The sequence below is a fragment of the Diuraphis noxia genome, unplaced genomic scaffold (assembly GCF_037042655.1).
Source record: "Diuraphis noxia isolate RWA-SAM2 unplaced genomic scaffold, SU_Dnox_SAM2 contig0003, whole genome shotgun sequence".
Taxonomy (NCBI): Eukaryota; Metazoa; Arthropoda; class Insecta; order Hemiptera; family Aphididae; genus Diuraphis; species Diuraphis noxia.
The window spans coordinates 40,256,935-40,277,150 of NW_028301713.1; the positions used below are offsets into that span (position 1 = coordinate 40,256,935).

At 26.2% G+C, this 20,216-nt stretch overlaps 1 protein-coding gene across 3 annotated transcripts in view; it reads left to right on the top strand.

Moving 5' to 3' along the window:
• CngA (Cyclic nucleotide-gated ion channel subunit A) overlaps positions 1–20,216 on the top strand; it is a 187,432-nt gene that overhangs the window by 28,778 nt on the left and 138,438 nt on the right. The window contains exon 1 of one of the 3 annotated variants that reach the window (XM_089223065.1): positions 9,771–9,788. The exons of the other annotated variants lie outside the window; for them this stretch is intronic. The gene's annotated coding sequence lies outside the window, so the exon portion shown is untranslated. Of the gene's footprint in view, positions 1–9,770; positions 9,789–20,216 lie in introns of those variants that run through there. 3 annotated transcript variants of the gene reach the window in all.

The following is a 20,216-nucleotide window of genomic DNA, read 5'->3' on the forward strand; positions in this document are numbered from 1 at the left end:
AATTAATGATAAATTCCGTAATTGGTTTTCATTTCGTTTAATCACCGTGTTGCGCAGATATATTATTATATTGTATCGCATTACCGAAGGGTTTGTTGGTGTTATTTTGTAGGTGGAGTTGGGGGCACATTATAGTTAAATAACAACCACGCCTACTACAACTGCAGTATCCTTGTGTGTGTGTGTGTGTGTGTGTGTGTGTGTGTGTGTGTGTGTGTGTGTGTGTGTGTGTGTGTGTGTGTGTGTGTGTGTGTGTGCTTATAGGTACGACGCGGTAACACGCACATCTACGGGCGTAAACGTTAATTATTAGAATATATATGAACACTATTAACAATTTTCTACGGTGTTTTTTGCGTGAACACGACACTGTATAATTTATCGTCATGCTGTTCAAACCGATGCATTTAGTGTAAATATACGTAATACAACATTTTATAAGCAACACCACATTACGTCGTATTATTTGCGCGTATCGCTATATATTATAACAGTGACATAAAGCTAACATCTGTATAGGTATAATACGATCTAATAGCTAATATTATGATACGACCTAAATGAATTAATACATATATTTAAATAACTTAAAATATATTGTCATATTAATACGCACTATATTTAATGGCATAACTGGGATTTATAAGTTGCACGGGCGATTATAGAGTAGGTACCTAAAATAAAATCAAAGTTCAAAATAAGCCATGAACGAAGAGTGTATGTTATTTTAGCAATAACATTAAATATTTTATAATTGTGTATGGATATGCCTACTCAAAACCGATAGCGTACTGCAAAAGTAACCCATTCCAAAGTTTATTTTGCTCTATCTCATTAGCCTCATTACCAATTATATCATATTCACCGATAATTATTTCTCTTTATCTTAACATCGCTATTATGTATAAGCATTTTATTATAATCGTTGAACTGTAATAGTTTTTATACTCGAAGCTAATAAAAAAAAAATAATTATTATATACATCCAAAATATTATGTAATTACATGATTTATAAAATTATTAACTTTTATACGTATACAAGTTTTTTTTGCGAGTTTACAGCATCCAGAGCCACGTAGAGTGACTATAAAAACATATACTCGTATTATCGAGGGCATAATCACACATAACCTACTCTCATGTTTAGAGCAATCCCTTTATTTTAATAAATTAATACTGGTAGGTATACCTATATATTTTTATTTCAAAAACAAATTTTATCCACATGTACAATAATATATTTTATTATAAATTTCATATAAACTTAACCCTAGAAAAGCTTATTGTATTCTAAATATGTTACTATATTTTATTGAAAATAAAGCTATTATTTTCACTATTTTAATATATATGAATAATTTTTAATCTCTCATTAAAAAAAAAAAAACTATTCTATCGTGTAGTTTTGATGATTTAAATTTGTAACTACCTGATAATACCTATTAGTTTCTGGGATGAAATCGTGATATTGGACGACCCTGTATTTTGATTGTAATCGATTGCCGTTCGAATGGAATTCGGTCTGGTAATTGATCGAAAACTTCACCATTTTCTATACCTATCCAATCGTATTCGTATAATTTGTTGAGGCGGTTCGTTTTAAGTGTTCTTGTCCGCTCTCTTTTTTATTTGTGGCTACTTTTATTTTACGAATTTTGACGTCTCAATAACTAGCTATAGGCGGTACATGATTAATGTATTTGTCATTTCCGTCCTATAATAAAACGGTAGCTTTAATATTTTTTTATTTATTATATTCTGATATTAATTCTGGTTTATCGGTTCACGAGATACCAGTATGATTTTCACTGCCATTTCGATTTTCTGAATGTTATAAATGTACAAATTATAAAATTATTGTAACTAACTAAATATTAAACGTCTGAACTTATTTTTATGTAAAAAAAAATTATGATTCGATCACAAGTTCATAAACAACATCATAGTAAACATTTTTACTAGTTTCAAAATGAAATAATAACACAACTATTCAAACGTAGAAAATGATGTCATTTATTCTTAAAATCTAGAGACTTATTTTTTATTTTTTATATAGTTACATGTATTATTTTCACGGGTCAAACAATTATTATTCAAGTTTAACTGAAAATCACATTTAAATAAAAATGTATGAAATAAAAAAAAAATAATAATTTTAGTTGAACCACAACTATTATTTATTGTTATATTTTTCGCGTTTATAAATTATTTTAGCTGTTACTATTATTGTGTAAAAATATGTTAATTTTGAGAATACATGGTTTTTGGTTTTAATTGAAATATACGTTATGTTATAAACAATATGCAAAGCCAGTGTATAATATTATATATTTAAATGAAGTGACGAATTAAATTAAAATATAACAGTAATCGCATCGAAAAGGGCACCATTACCACTTCCACAGCTGTCAAATTTTATTTAAGTTCATTATTGTCGTTTTGTGTAGAAATATTTCAACCAGATTTAAACAGTTTACATCGAACAAAAGCCGTATTCAATAAAATATGATAAATAAGATGTAACGATTTCAGTTGCCATTGCAGAGTTGATTCTCATAATATATTATTTTATATAATGAATAATATTCCATTAGAAACGCACTTTTAGTTTATGGTTTGGTACTCTCTCTCTCTCTAAAAAAAAAAAAACAACATTTAGATTAATGCCTCATGAAGCGTACTGAAGTTTTGAACTATTCTCCACATTAAGTTGATTATATGTTTATAAAAACGTTTAATAACAAATAACTTTTTATATTATAATAAATTTGGGAAAATCGTTTCAGACGACTTAAGCATTTTGAAGTAGCAGGTGCCACGAATAAAATGTGGCCCTGGGGCCTAATATAATATATCACGCCGAGTTCACTGGTGTTATAAACACAAATTTGCAAGTTTTAGTTAGTTGGTAAAATATTTTTTCCTCTCGAGAAAGTCTTAAAAAGTCGTTTTTATGTGTCCACCGATAACACAAGATGTTAGTAGGCGGTTCGGCGATCACTAGACATGACAATATTTCAACGTGGACAAATAATACCTACAATACGAGTCAAAATTATAGATCGCAAATCACTGTTTTTGTAAAATATTAATAAAATTCCATTTTTCTAAAAGTATTAGAAGTAAGTATTCTGAACAGTATACGCAATATTATTCTTACCACGCGAATTATTGTCGTGATTTATTGTATATACGACTATATGAGTCCTTTCCAGAAACTTCGTTATAAATACAAATGATAATTACAGTCAAAATATCGAATTCAACGCAGTGAAACACGATGACAATTATTTTCAATTTATTATTGACATCATTATAATTTATAATAAGTACTGAAAATACGAAAAAGTGTATTTTAATATTTCAAGTTATAATGCTCATTTGAATTCATCTTTTCTTTTACTTAAAAAAAAACCCCATGCTTATAGCATAACGTCTTAAGTATCTGGTTTAAAAAAAAGTTCATTTTTATAACATAATTCGATCAATGAAAAAATATATTATTGGAATTGGTTGCAGTATAATAAAAGTGAAAATGAAATGACAGACTTATTTAACGACAAAAATTAATACAATTTTTATTACAATTTTTCAATGTTAAAAATGTAATCCATAAAGTTTACATAACGGTCTGATATGAAAATAGATCTAACTGATATATTCAATTTCAGTATTAGGACTTAGAAACCTTTTGATATTGTGTATTATGTATAATATATATTATTATTATTTTTTATATTTACACATTAGAATTTAACAAATATTTAGACTAATTTCCAGCTATCTATGTATACCAGAACCTAATCACACTGCTCTAGGTGTTGACTTATAATATATATAATAACAATATTATTAATGATGTATGGTATAATAAAATTTTTTTTTTTATGGTTAGGGCTTCGACAACTGAGGTCATTAGCCTGGGGAACTGTAGGGGAAGGTACTGTAAGGTTTTTAGCTCGTGGGTTTTTTTGGCAGAATTTTGAATGGGCACCCGTGGGTTTCTGCCATGCCCGGTTGGGGGCCGGCGGCCTCTCTCTCCAGACATCGCGAAATGCCCAAAGAGCGATGCCGCCCGTGACCGAGATTCTAACCGGCGACTGCTTGCGTCGCATCCGATGCCTTAGTCCGCTCGGCCACTCCACCCACTATAATAATATTATAATAGTTAAAAATATAATAAATGCGATGCTTTTGTCAAAAATGTATTCAATGTTCAATTTGTATAAAAATAAATCATAGATCGATGGTAGGTACATAATAATATATATTATATATGTATTATAAAACATCTTTTGAATCTCGTTTTTAGTAGATATATTAAATGATTTATCATAACAGGGCCGTAGCTATAGGGAGAGTTTAGGAACTACAAACTTCCACTTTAGCAAAGTAGAAAATTTAAAAATATCTAACATATTCTAAAATTTAAAATGTTTATTTTTTTTAACTGAATAAATATTTAATATAAAGTTATTGTAAATTTATAGTATAGTGCCTGTAGTGCATTGTGATAATTGATAAGAGTTCAAGTAATAAAACAAAATAGAGACAAATTAATTCCAATCATTGAATGCATTTTACTATGTGGTTACCAGGAAATTCTTTTAAGAGACAGTATGAAAGAGCTATGAACCCTCCTCATAGAAAATTCTTAGCTACGGACTTGTATCATAATATAAACAACATTTAACATATCCATAATTCATAATTAACCAACTCAATGACGAGATATACTCGAAACCTACTATACTATCAATGTGCATTTTTATGAATGTTTTTATGATTTGAGTTTTAACTTTAACGTGTTTTTAAAGTTTTAATTATATTTACACATTATACTAAAACCTAACAACTCAATTATTTTAATAGAATATCTTTGGATTATTTCTTAATGTTAATTATACATTTTAGTTTTATAAATACCTACATTTTTTACTTCAAATCTTAATATACTTTGACGCTGCATATTCCATTATTATTATTTTACATTGTTTGATTTACCTCATTAAATTCATTGTAATGATATCGTTGATTGTACTTATTTATACACATTACGATAATATTATTAGATTAATTGAAATCAATATTTGCGTGATCGTATAATTATTAATTAAAATAATGTAATGTTTTATTAGGTACCTATATGAATTATATTAACTCAAAACGATGTCCAAGTAAGTACGCTACTGTTTCCGGATAAAAGGTTTAAAAAAATGAGACATTTCAAACAAAATGAACACCTCCAAAAAAAATAATATTTATATGGCTCATGCGTGATCTTCTAAAATTAACAAATAAAAATGTATATATATCATTCAGATAAAAAATATTTAAAAAAAAAATGAAAATCCGGAACGTTAGAACTACAAAAAATCCCATTAAGCATTTCCTACTTTCTACTTAGGCCATATTCAAAAAATAACCATAATATGCATTTTTCATCAACAAAACCATAGCTATAATTGCATCGTTGTCTTTTGTATTCTTTTTTCTTTATTGTAAAATAGTGAACAGCTCTGTGAAATTAATTATATGAATGATATTTTTTTATCTCTCTCTTTTTTTCTCTTTTTGTACTTTTCTCTCTATTTATATATAATATTTTCATAATTAAGGTAATAACAGAATAAAAAAATTATCATTCATGATGCATTTTTTTTAAAGCGTTGTCCAAACTTAACGATCGCTAATTTATTAATCTGTCAAATGGATCTGTGTGTCTTTGTAATTATTATTGTTATCTACTGTTGATTTTAGTTATGGCCAATGAAAATTAGTATGTGTAATTAATCAATTATTTATATTTATACTATTTTTCATTTATGAAAAATATAATTGATATACTATATAATCGTAATTTTAAATTTTACTTGATATAATAATATATAAATATAATAAATTTTAAAATAAAATTTCGTTATAAATTGTATGATAATAATATTATTATTAACATAATATTCTGTTAAATAAGTTGACAAAGTTCTTCAAATTTCACAAAATTCATTTAGCTGTTTATTATATTATATATATCATTGATTTGCTGTCGTTATATAGGTTATTATCGTTATTGATTTTTCAGTATGTCCATCTGATGACAATCAAAAAGTGCTTTGATAAAAGCATTTAAAAAAACGATTTATCAGTTTTCGATGTTAACGAAGATTTTTCATTTTTTATTTCTCATCAATATATAATTAAGACGAAATAGCGTTCTTACGAATATTATCAGGTAGTAATATATATTAATAATTTTCAATAAATTGAACAGCGAGTTTGTATTACAGGTTACAACAATCTGAAAAGGTAACCTAATCGTTTTAAGTTTTTAATAGTATTATATTAGGGTCTTGTGTATCACTAATCTATTCTGCGATCAAGCATCGTCCGGCATTACTAGTTCTTGGATAGGTAACCACCTGGGCTTTTTGGTTTTTAGTGACAAATCTTCGCCCCACATACATATGTGTTTCTAAAACTAATCGTAACCCACCTACAAAATGTTGATGATGGCCATAGTTGTCGATGGTTTAGTTAAATAGAAAAAATACACACACGTACATATTATATTCTTTTAAACTTCTTTTAATTTTTTTTATTATTACATATTACAATACAAATTGAATTAGTAAATAATAAATTTCATCACTACAGTAAGTTAAAATAGTCTGATTAAAGCATAATAATGGCGTGCAATATGTAATCACCCACATCCTTTATTCGTAAACAACTGAATGATAAAATATGAATATCAACTTTTGACATTTGAACTTTTATTTAAGTTGTGAATGATTTTATATAATTAATATACATAACGCAAGTTAAATTAATAAGATACATGCCTATTATAATATCAATGAACTAAATTCAAAAAATAAAAACTAATACAATTTCAGACAGTATATTTATGTTATACTAAATAATATACATTGTATGTATACAGCATATATAATGAGCTTCACAGAAAGTGAGAAAACACGGTTCGTCCATTTTGTATGCAACATACAGTCAGGGTTTATCCAATAGGTAGTCTAGTTCAGTTTTTAAGCAAATTTAAGTATATAACTGTCTTTCTAAATTAGCGATAAACACTTTTAGATTTCTAGAAAATAACTGTTAAAATTCAAAAACTACAATAAAATTAAGTAATATTGCTCCTAAAATAAACCTATTAGTAATATACCTTTGTGAATTGGTTTTGGTACAAGTTGTTAACTTATAGCGCCTATATATTTTAGAATTTGAATAAAAATAAATTTAAATAATTTATCAGAGGACGCATACAAAAACGTAAAAACTATAATTGAGCTATAAATCTTATTATCCAAATAATATATAGGTACAGACTACAAAGTTATAATCTGGTTATTTAAATTCAATTATGAGCACAAAATGATAAAAGTTATTCAAATTTGATTTTATCAGTCACTGTAGAATCTTTTATAGTTGTTATTTATAAATAATCATATAATATTATACAAAAAATTGAACTAGAAATATTTGTAACTAACCAATATTCACCAAAATATTAACAATATATTTTATTTGTATCAAAAATATTGGCAACAGCACCAAATTTTTAGAAACACAATATATCGATATTATGACAAGACGTTATATTGTTACTTGGTTCGTACCTCTTCTTTGGCTTGATTTGAATCATTTAAATTGTCTGTTGAGTCATTATAATGTATTCTAATATTATAATACAAGACCTACCCTCTATCTCAGTAGCTATCCGTTCTATGATATCTACGAAGCAATTCTCTCACGAAATCCTTCTTGCTCCGTCACTGATTGGCAAGTTTATTATTCAATACTAGGGACGCTTTGATACTATATATAGATTTATGTATATATATATTGAAACTGACTTATATATGTATGGCATGAATAAAATAATATCAATCTTTATCTATGAAGATTTAAGATACATTCAATGGTATTTTTGCAAAATTAAAAAAAAAAAAATCATAATCTGAAGTTTGAATTTTATAATATTGCTATTAGTTATTATTACTGAGTAATAACACTTTTTGAATAATCATTCAAAATTTGTGAAATTAGGTTTGGCAAATACATAATTAAACATAAAAATATACTTACACAACTTAAGTTTACTATAAAATTGTCAATGAAACAACAATGGAATAGTTATTTTTGTTACATAATATGATCGTATCGTACCAATAAAATATGAAAGTGTCTAAAAACCCATTTGAACTAAATTATTATCTATTGCAACAAACTAAAACGACTACCATGATGTGATAATATAACAGATGATGCATATTCCTTAATATATACCATATCTATACATATAATGATATATACAGCTATAACTATTATTTAGAGCATTATTGTTACAAACAGTCCAGCCAGTCCATTTTTAAATCAATTTATTCAATAAATCATTTTTATAAAATTCATGACAGAATGATTTTGAAATAATAATTTTGGATCGATATAATTAATATGCTATTTATTTTTTTGTAAATATATACTCGTAAATCGTAATGATTATAAATGTATAAAGTGGGTTTCAAAATTTCTTCGAAATTGATATCTTTATTTCGTTATTAAATTCTAATGAGGAACCTACTGTGGTTATGTGATACAAGCCTGATGTAAGAATATAATATTTTTTGTTCAGTTATTACGTCATATATTTATTTTAATTTTGATATATAATATGAAGAATGTTTATTTATTTGTAAGTATGTATATTGTGTCTGTGACCAAATTGAATGCAATAATTTTAAAATTAAGATGCATTTAAAAATAAATAATAAACTATAAATTGGTATTTTTATTAGGTTTGGTTTTCTTACCCGTAAGAAAAAATATTTAGCTTTATAGCTAACTGTAGGTGAATGCTTACAAGAATAGTCACTTTTAAAATTAAAATTATTTTTTTTTTATTATTATTTAAAGAAAACTTTTATTTTTTAGGATTGCGGTCCCTGGTGATCCTAGTATAAAGACAGTGTAGGCAGCTACTTTAGTGTAACTAAATCATCAAATGCTTTGGAGCACCATTCACTATTATATAATGTCGTAAATCCTCCCTTACTAAATGCGCCTATGGCTATTATGAATAATAAGTGCTTATATTAGTATAAGAGGTCCGTTTTATCAATATTTATCAGTTGTAATATCGAAATCCATTACTATTAACAGCTCAAAATTTTTAACAATTAGAACGAAATTGAAACATTTAACAAGAATAACTTAATATTTGACTTTTAATATCTATTGTATTATTGTATAATAGTCAAAGAAAGAAAAAACATACCTATATAATACAATTATCATGAAGCTATTGGTGTATAAATGTGGCCAAGATTTTGGAGAATACTAATAGGTTAGGTTAGGTTATCCATTCTATATTTTCAAAATTCAAAATTTAATTTGATAATATTAATCATGTTTAATTTTCAAAACTAATCTTATAAAAACAGGAATGATCAAATGAAGAAGAACATTTTATTTGATCTACAATTTTGTGTAATATCACTGTAATTAATCATCGATAATTTAAAGTTTCTAAAATATATATAAAATTATTTTCGTTGCCATTTATTAGTATATCTATAGAAAACTATAAGTGCATTTTGATAAGGTAATATTTGAGATGACATCTTTATTCGATTCCTAATCCAATCATGGTAATATGTTACAGGTATTTTTAGGACTCCTTAAAAGTATACTCTTGCATCCCAAAATTACTATTGACAGCAATTTATTCTTTCTGTAAAAACCACGGCGACCGACGAAACCAGAAAAAGTGAGTTAAGGAAAAAAACAATAATTTCAACATGAGACATACCATTCTTCTGATGTATTTATTTAATATTACGTATATAAGAACATCGTATGTCTAAAAAAAAACGAAATAAGTAAAGGTCTATATTATAGACTCTATAATATTATCAACATTTATATATATATTCAACAAAAAGACGTAATCATAATTTTAGATTATGAGCGGAGCGAGGGATGTATTGGTTTTACAATCATGTTTATATCTTTTTCTTTTTCTTTTATACTGTAAACACTTTTTCTCCCTCTAAACACGCTCAAAAGTATCAAGTTTACCATCTCTTCTGAAAGGTAATGTTCTTGAGCTGGTACTTTGAAGAGGCCATTTTTCGATTTTTGAAACGGTACTCGAAATAAAAGCGGTTAAAGGAGATAAAACGTACGATTTCGCGATTTTATAATATTAAATAATTACGGACGACGTTTTCTACCAGAAATATTGCTTCAAATGAAAAATAACAGGAGATCTTTTTGTTGTATTTTGGATTTTGTTCCTTGCGGTTTAAAGTTCAGAGAATTATAGCCATTTTTTTTTTAGCTATTTATAGACTTTTAATTTTGGGAGTTTTTTTTGTTGTAATTCGGTTAAAAACATTCATAAAAACTAGAAATTTGAGTTGTTTACTTATATTATTTTTACATAGACATGGTAACATTTTCAAAACATTTGAGCGACTTTTGAGCTTTTTATTTTATATTTTTTTTCATTTTTATGATATTTCCTAATTATAAATTACCTATTTATATAAATTGTTCTTAAGCTGTTCTTATAACGCTTTTTTTATCAGTTATCACCATAGAAATGAATAAAATTAAATAAAAAGATTTCCTCGTCCGCTCAGACTTGTTTTTTAACGAACGCAATCATTGCATTCAAATTGAATACAGTAAAATTACACTATCCTGTCCGAAGGAATGAAGGGATGATGGACAAACATCCACCACCGAAATGCTGACCTACTATTTTAGTAAAATTTCTATAGTACGACGAAGGTTTTGTTCTTATGATGTGTAATGTGTAGGTACTATCATATCATACGCACACACTTTTATAAAAACAATAAACATATAAAATATGTTAAACACTTGAAAACAATTTTTTTTGATGACTCACACTCAGCCCTTTTACATGTTACTATGTTAGATTTCGAAACGTAGTCTTCACTTATGTGTTATTCGAATAATATATTTATATGGGAATTTAGAAGTGTTTACTGTAGTTGAGATTTACTCCACTTTCTTGCGGTGGATTTAATTCGCACGTAGTGTGTGTTTAAATTAACACAAATTTTGTAAACTTGGAGTATACAAACACACTGACTCTTTCTCTCTCTCACACACACACACACACAAACGCACGCACACTCTGTATTCGAGTAAATACTATTCGTGAATATAATCTGGACTGACTCAAATTTACAGGTAAATTGAATTTGTCCTTATTTTGGGTGCGAAATCCCTCATCAAACCCATTTGGACCTATTCGTATGGTCTCCAACTCTGAGGAAATGCAAAAAAATCAAATACAAATCGTATTCAGGCTTTACAGAATATTGAATTAAGAAAATTAACAAACTCCCCATCTTATGTTTCTAATCATACCCTTCACACAGACCTGAAAATCAAAACTGTAAAAGAAGAAGCAGTCACTTATTACAAAAGATTCCATAATCGGATTGCAACTCATTCCAATCTTTTAATTAAAGATCTTTCAGCAAATTTTATTCCTGGTAATCTTCCAAGGCGTTTAAAACGCAACTGGTGTAATGCTAACTTAATATTATAATTTAAAAAAAAAACAAATAAATAAATTCATATATATATATATAAATTAATGTATAACCTCAATTTATAAGTGTCATCACTGGGTGGCTGCTTTTATCAAGCTTATTCATGTATTTTATTTATCTCAGCTAATACTCTTATTGTACCCATGAGGTACAGATTGTGTATATAATAATAAAGGAAAAAAAAATTTGTGTGCACATTTTTAATAGTTGGGCTGTAGGTATACGTCTGTAATACGACATAGCTACTGTAAAGTAAAATTTAATAATCATGGATTATTATTAATAAGAACAATTATTTACAAAATAGTGGTTTTGTTTAATGATTAAAAGGAAATATATAGTTTTGATTACAAAATGAGGCGATCTTTCATTATATACCACTTTTCATTAACTTTTTGACTTTTCGGCTCACCATTATCCAAGGCCTTACTTTAAGTTGGTCGTTGCTATTGAGGATTAAACTTATTTGTAATGTATGTTCTAAAGATAAAAGAATAAATAGGTGTACTTTTCAATTAAAAACGTTTTAAACCGTAATAACAATGTGATTTATAAATAATTTGTAGATAATCTTAATATATATATATAGATCCTCTTCGTCTGACAGTCGTATTACCGTAGAATGGCTTCATTAATTTATTAAAATATATCTAAAATAATATCAATTTAAATTCAGGGTTAATTGCAGTAATTGGGGACATGAATATTAACATAACTGGTGCAGAGACAGTTAATAATTATGACTATTTAGACCTGTTATCGGAGTATGGTTTCTATTCATTTATTAATGTTAATACAAGATTGCCAGTACCTAGGTCAAAAACATTCTTGTTTAGATCACGCGTTCATTAGAGATAATTTTAACTCACCTGGTCATATAAACGCTGGTGTTTTACAAACTGATATTATTTACCATTGCTCAACTGAGGTTTCTATCCCTGTACCAAATTTTAAGTAACTCTAGACTGATATCATGTTATCCAATTTTTCCAAAATATTAGAGAAAATAATTAAGTCTAGGCTAATTACCTATCTTGAAAATAACAACTTATTTTCCAAAAATCAATTTGGTTTTCAGCCAGGCTTAAGCACTGAAAATGCATTATATAATGTATCTCAATTTTTATACAATTCTCTAGATAACGGTTTGAAAGCGATTGCTGTTTTCATAGGCTTCACGAAGGCTTTTGATACTATTCAACACGATACTCTATTACGAACTTTAACTAATTTGAAAAAACTATATTTATGAAGTTTTCAATGATTAAGACCATTTACCAAGATTTTCTTTTAGTAATTCATAATTTCAAAGATAAATTGACCTGAAATATGTTAAATTGTATAACCATTAAACAAATATCAAAAATTCGTTATTTAGGTATTATTTTTGACGATAATATTGAAAACTTAGTAAGCGAACTTAGATATTCATTATATAAATTCATCTAACTTAAAGATATATTGTCTTTAAATATTTTACGTACCTACCATTTATTTTTCATTTTATCAATCTATTTTTCAGTAGGTACGACTTGTTAGTTTGGGGAAGTGTCAAAGATTAACTATTTAAAATGTCTTCAATCGAATCAAAATAGTGTACTAAGAATAATACTAAACAAAAAATCTTTGGTAGGTTTATCAAAAGTAAACTACTCAAACTTAGGAGTTCTTCCGATAAGATACTTATACAAAAAAAAATTAATATTATTTACTATAAATAAGATTTTTCTCAATTAAGAGAACATAGAGCTTATAATTTACCAATAAAGTACACAAAAAAAACATTTGGGCAATCTTTTGTAGATTATTTGGGTCCAACCTATTTCAACCAGATGTCAACTATATCCAAAAAAAAAGGGTGGCGCAGTCAATGGGAAAATGAAGTTTATAAGTGGCTATTCGCCGATTTGTCTAGGTACCCCTTTATTATAACATAATAGTCCGTATTTTGGTGACTCTATAGTTTTATTGTTGTTTAGAATTTAAATTTATTTAAATTTCATTTTATTTTTAGTTCAAATATTATCTAGTGTTTTAATTAATATAATTACATAATATACTAATTTCTGATTGAAAAATTTAGAACTGGACTTAAGTTTGTTTTTCGTCATTTTTATATGTATCAATTTATGTTTACTTTTATTCTATTTTCATTCTTTGCGTAATTCAATTCCTTGTACTGCTTTTAGATTTTCTGTGTTTATTTATTATTTTCATAGAAAGTTTTCTTTCTTTAATATTTAGGTAATAAGGGTTTTTCTTGTATTTCACCAATTTACATTTTAATATTTATATTATTCATTTGTCAACTCTCTACTCCGTCACAAGCCTTGGCTTAAAGGAGTAGATATATTTCTTCATATATTATATAAATAAAAATATAATAAATAAAAAAATAAAAATAATAAGCTTATGGATGTAGGCACAGCCAGACAAGGGAAGCGTAGATCACGCGATCTATATTAACATATGTATGGGTTGGGAATATATTACAGTGCATATATTTTACAAATTTACCAATTATTTAGTTGCTAAATATATTTCTTTTTTTTTAATGTTTGAAGGGATAAAAAATATCACCGGACACTTACTATATTTATTTAGTTTTTAACGGTCGTGTTATAAGCCGTAGGTACACGTTTATTGTTTGTTTGAATTAATTGTAGATAAACTTTTTTTTTCAGAACACGTACCTATTATATGGTTAGTATGCATTAGTTGCTCTACCAAGTAAACATTTTGTTGAAAAAAATATAATAGCTACTACTTTTGTGCTTAAACATGTTTAAACGATTAGTATCATTGGAACATTAATGAATTTACAAATAATATTGATTTTTTATCTAAAAATTTATGTTAAAATACACATATTTTTGGGAATCTTCGAAATTTATAAGATGGACATTTATACGTTGAAATTTATCAATAAATTTCATTACCAGCAAAACTTTTTTAGTTTTTAATATTGTGCGTTCGAGTCTAGTTTCCTACTAGAATGTTTAGCTTGGTATTTCAGTATGCAATGAATTTTTCTACTGAACATAATCTGTTTTCGTTTTAGTGATATCATCGTCATAATATTATAGGGATTTGTTAATTTACAAAAAACGGTAAAAATTTAAAATCCTATATAGTCATATCATATATCACATCATGTATTCTGTTACATTGTCTCTGTATTAAATTGTATTTTTCCAGTTGGTTCGTTAATGCGTTGAGCACTTTCGATACGATTAGTTAAACGTTATATTTTATTTTATTTTCCACTCAAACTACACTATAGTATTATGTTGGGGACATATTTACTCATCAAAAGGATATCGGGTACACATAAACGACTAATATTTCACTTTATAACACGATGTTAGACGGGAATTAATGACATCTCGGTTAATGGATTATACGTATAATTTGCCTTTGGTCGTAAAAATCTATCACTAACTTTTAAAATGAAAATCATCGAAAATTACATTTTTCATTTTCAAGTAAAACTATTTATAAAATCTTCAATAATCACCAGTGACACACTTTTGGAAATCTTGTTAGCACTAAATTATATAAGTAATAAGGATCTCGAATTATTGAATTCGGTAGTCATCTGCAGGTATAAACACATAATTACAATAAAATCAGATAAGCCAAATACTAGAACATTCATTCACAAGCTATTCAAGTTTTAAAAATATTTTTTTTTGCAAAATTTAATTCGTTAAAAACGAAATTTTCAAAAAATGTTTTAACGATAATATGCATTTTTATTCCTTATTCCAAAGCATAATATATAAAAACAATTTTACTACTTTAATATATAAAAAGGCGGGTAAGTCGTGGATGTCGCTCTGCTGTACAGTAGGTTACAAGTGGGTTACTGTAATGGATGGAATTAAATTTGAATCCAATGATATTATATGATTGTATACGAAAAACGATTCTGAGTGAAGACGGTTTATCTGTCTAGGATATATTATAGATTATTAAAAATTTTCAAATCTTAGATTTAAAAAGAAAATTTTTTATGAATTTCTAGTTTGAAATAATTTGCGGATTTTCGTGATTTTTACATATTATGTTGTCAAAATTCAAACTTTGAATGCTTGTAAAAAAAAAATATGACTACGCATTTCTTTTATTTTTCAAATGCTATTGTAAAAATATGATAGGAACCATGTATTAAATTTTGAAATCTTAGATATAAAAAGGAAATTTTTTATGAATTTCTAGCTTAAAATAGATTGTGAATTTTCATGATTTTTACGTATTTTGTCAAAATTTAAATTTTGAATGCTTATAAAAAAAAATTGTGACTATGAATTTATTTTATTTTTCAACTGCTATTGTAACAATATGTTAAGAGCCTTGTATTAAATTTTCAAGTTTTTCTGCCTAACAAATAAATTTTTATCGATATTATTTAAAAAAAAACTAATAATGGTCGAAAATTTCAAATGCCTATGAATAGTTCAACTTAAGTCGAAAATGTTTGAAAATTGCATGGTGGATAGAATATACTTATAAAACATTCGGTGAAAATTTCATGTATCTATAGTCATTCGTTTTAAAGTTACATCAAAAACCAAAATCAATTTTGTCGAAAAATGAGTGTGCGTAAAATTTCCCGTTTTTCCCTTAATTTTTAGTTTGTTTTTCTCGATTATTTAGAAAAGTATTAAGAATTTTTTACTTTTGACCCCCCAAAGTACCAACTACATTCATTTTTTGATCGAACGAGGTACTGAAGTCAAAATTGAAGCATTTTTACTGCCCCAAAACCTGATGACAGACACAAAAAAAAAAAACACACATCATGGTAAGATCAATACATTCATCGCTCCGCTCAGAATCTAAAATCAAATTATTATGGACGAGAAGTTTATGAGTTATAAGGTTATAACTTTTAAATATTTAAAGTTTAGTGGAGTAATATAGGTACAGGCGGTCATCTAGAAAAAATTTTATGTAATACTCAGTTAGTCTAAACTTTGAATACCTACTTATAACTATAAAACTACTTGTCCTCAACTTAATTTTGATAGAAATAAATACTCCAAATAATATATTGGTTTGGAATCTGAAATAAAAAATGTATATTTTTTAATTCAAAATAGAAGAAAAGTTTTTAAAAAACTATAGCAAACAAATAATATTTTTTGTTAAATTAATCACCTCGCTTATTATAATTTAAAAATAAACGATGGTAATTCTTATCAAAGTTAATTGAAATTATGAAGTGTTTATAAAACTATACAAAAATCGAATACTAATTGAAAAGCTATGTGTATATTACATTGTATACCAATGGTTAGTGATTATTATTTAATTACTATATAAATATATAATATCAATTATTATATTTTTGTACGTAAGTATTCGAATGTATTCATTTCATAATTAGTATTTTTGACTTGATTTATAAATAATAATAATAATAATAAAAATAAAAAAATGAATAATATTAATTAATTTGAAGATATGCATTCAAAATCATTAATTTTAGTAACATTATGGGATGAAACTTTTTTTTCTGAATTTTTTTTACATTTGTTGTGTTTGTTATCTAAACTTTTTTCCTTTTAATTACAAATAAAAACTAAAAAAATGCCATCATGTATTTATAACAATTAACAAGACGTTCTCAACGCTACGTACAATTAAATATGAACAGACGATTTAACTTGCCACAAACTACTATTTAGTCTTCATAATGAGATTTTCTAACGTTTCTGAATTTAACAAACCTATTAAAGCGAAATGTGTGTTATTAAATTATTAAAAAGATGAAGCAAGTAATTGACGTATCAAATTGATTAAACTGAGTTTAAATAAATATAGTTATTTGCTTATTAAAAGTTTCACTATAATTATGCTATTTTCGGTATCTTGTAAAATATGAATTAACATTATTAGGAATACTGTGTTTACTTTCACTGCACATAAAAATAGTCCAATTCACCAGAAGTCTGTCACAATTTATTATGTTTTTATATATTTTTCTGTAAACAAAATATAAATTAATTAATATGTTCGGTTTGTTTGTACGTAAACAACGGCAACAAAAGGCTGCCCAAACAATGAACACTAGTGATGAGATATAATGTTATTTGGAGGATAAGCCACATACTGAGATTTTACTTAGGCAATGCAACATTATATAAACGCGATGTATACCAGTTTAAATTCAAATGCGGTGAAACGTCACAACCGAAGTACGATTCAAAAAGGAAAGTTATTTATTATGCCGTTGGAATAAAATAATTTGTCAACCCAAAGTTTCATTCTCTGACGTAGATATTGTAAAAAAAATATATAGATTCCAAACATTACATATTGGCATATTATACATACAATATGTTTGGGACATTTAACGCGTATAATTGTTTTCGGACATTCAAAAAAACATATAAATATCACCGTAATAAAAGCAATAACTTAGTTGCTCTGCTCAGAATCTTAAATAACTATGCATAAAGTAAGAGTAGCCCTACGCGTTTTTGTTATATTGGAAAATCCCTTTTTTTAAGGGTTCTCAACTTTTTAAACTTTGAAAACATGATTGCTTATTTCCATCACTGGCGACTATTTACTTTTATTATAGTCAATGATTTTCACGTGTTATCGTTTTGTGTGAGTTTGAATGTAACAATAACATCGTTTATACAAACTAAATGAGAAGGGTAGTTGGTATGTAGTTATTATGGTATGTAAATATGTGTATGACGTTTAGGTGCAATATGTTTGTAAGTTCACAAAACGTATTCTCATATAATAATGCAAGGTAATTATTTTATACTTGGTTAGTGTAAAATAAAATAACTATTTTGGGTTAAATGAATAACAATATTATAAATTATTATTATCATGCAACAGATCGTGCATCAAAAATTTCTAGACATATAAAAATATTTTATTTTTAAGTAAGATGTAAGTAGGTAGGTATGTCTAACTCACTATATTTCTATGATTTTTAGTTAAAAATTAAAATAGATCATATTATCCATAACTTGTAATATTATAACATGCTATTATATTTTAGCAATTTTATGTTATTATACTTCAACTGTATAATCGTGATATGGTGATTTTATTTTGTTTGCAATATTTCTATAATAATAGATAAATATTGTTGGTTTAAATATACAATTTGATTTTACGAAAATTATATACAGTGAATACTCTCTATAACGAATCTGAAGGGACCATTTGATTTATTTCGTTATTGACAGTTTTCGTAATAGAGAGTAATTAATAGGTTTTAAATCAAACCAACCATTATAAGTTAACTTATGTTATAAGCTAACTTAATGTTATTTACGTAATATAGAGTTTTTCGTTTTAACGAGATTCGTTGTAAAGAGTTTGCACTGTATATAAATATTATATATGAAAAAAGTATTTGATTTTTGATCTTTTTTTCTTTTGATAATATAAATTAAAAAAAAAAAAAAAAACTAGGCATGAGTTTTGTTAAAGAGACAATACATCTGATAAATGTATAGTCAATCCAGACCGAGTGGTTGTTTCATGCTTTTTGCATTGTGTAGCTATCGTACAATTTTCTTAAACATTTCGTGTAATAATCTACGGACTACGGTCCTGTGAAAAGCGGTTTATTAGACTCAAAGGGATTGGAAAATGGAGTAAAGTCTCTTAGAATAGTGACTACATTTGTCTGTTCATAAAATGTTTAACGACTATACTACTTTTTTTTTCATCCATTCTATCTATGAATAGTGCTAGACAATGGGTTTCCACTCATTCTATCCATTATTCATTCTTTCCCCTTCCTTAAGTATATATGTTGTATATGGAGACTTACAGGCTTTGACCAACAAACGAATTTAGAAAAAGAACCCAATTTTATTCTTCCAAATTCTGATATTTTACGTAAATATCAGAATTGTATTACCTAACTATTTTAAACAATACGAGACATATTTTGTTATATTGATGATAACGGTACGGTATAGAAGATCTATTTTTAAATAAATCACATATCGTTCAATACGAATAAATAAATTTAGGAAAACAAATTTTTATACTATCCATTAATGACTACCTATTTATAACAAGATCAGAAATCTTAAGCTAACTTTTTTAAAATTGCATTGTGATAAATGTCTTATATTGTACTGAAAAACATATATACTTTATTATGTTACTTTGACATGAGATTATTACATTTTTACAAATAACTTTGACGGAAAAAAAAATTGAGTAATTATTATAATTTTTGCTATTTTAAGTCCTATAGTTTGATCAAAATATCAAAATAATCTTGATACAAAAAAATATTATGTATTAAGGTAAATTTTAAATTAGTTTATTATAATCAAGACAAGTTAATTGATAAAATGTGGTGATATTTTACATCGAATTTTCGATAGGTATAATCAACAAAAAAATGTACCTATTAGAAATTATATATTTAAGATATAAATGTAACATGATTTGATTTTTATTAAAACAAATAACGTTTACCATCATACTTCAGTACTTTAACCAATCAAATTTTCGAATAAGTTCAAATAACACAAAACAATAATTTTAAACAAATGATATAAAATAACGAATGTTTATGTGAATTAGATTATTGTTTTGTGAGATTT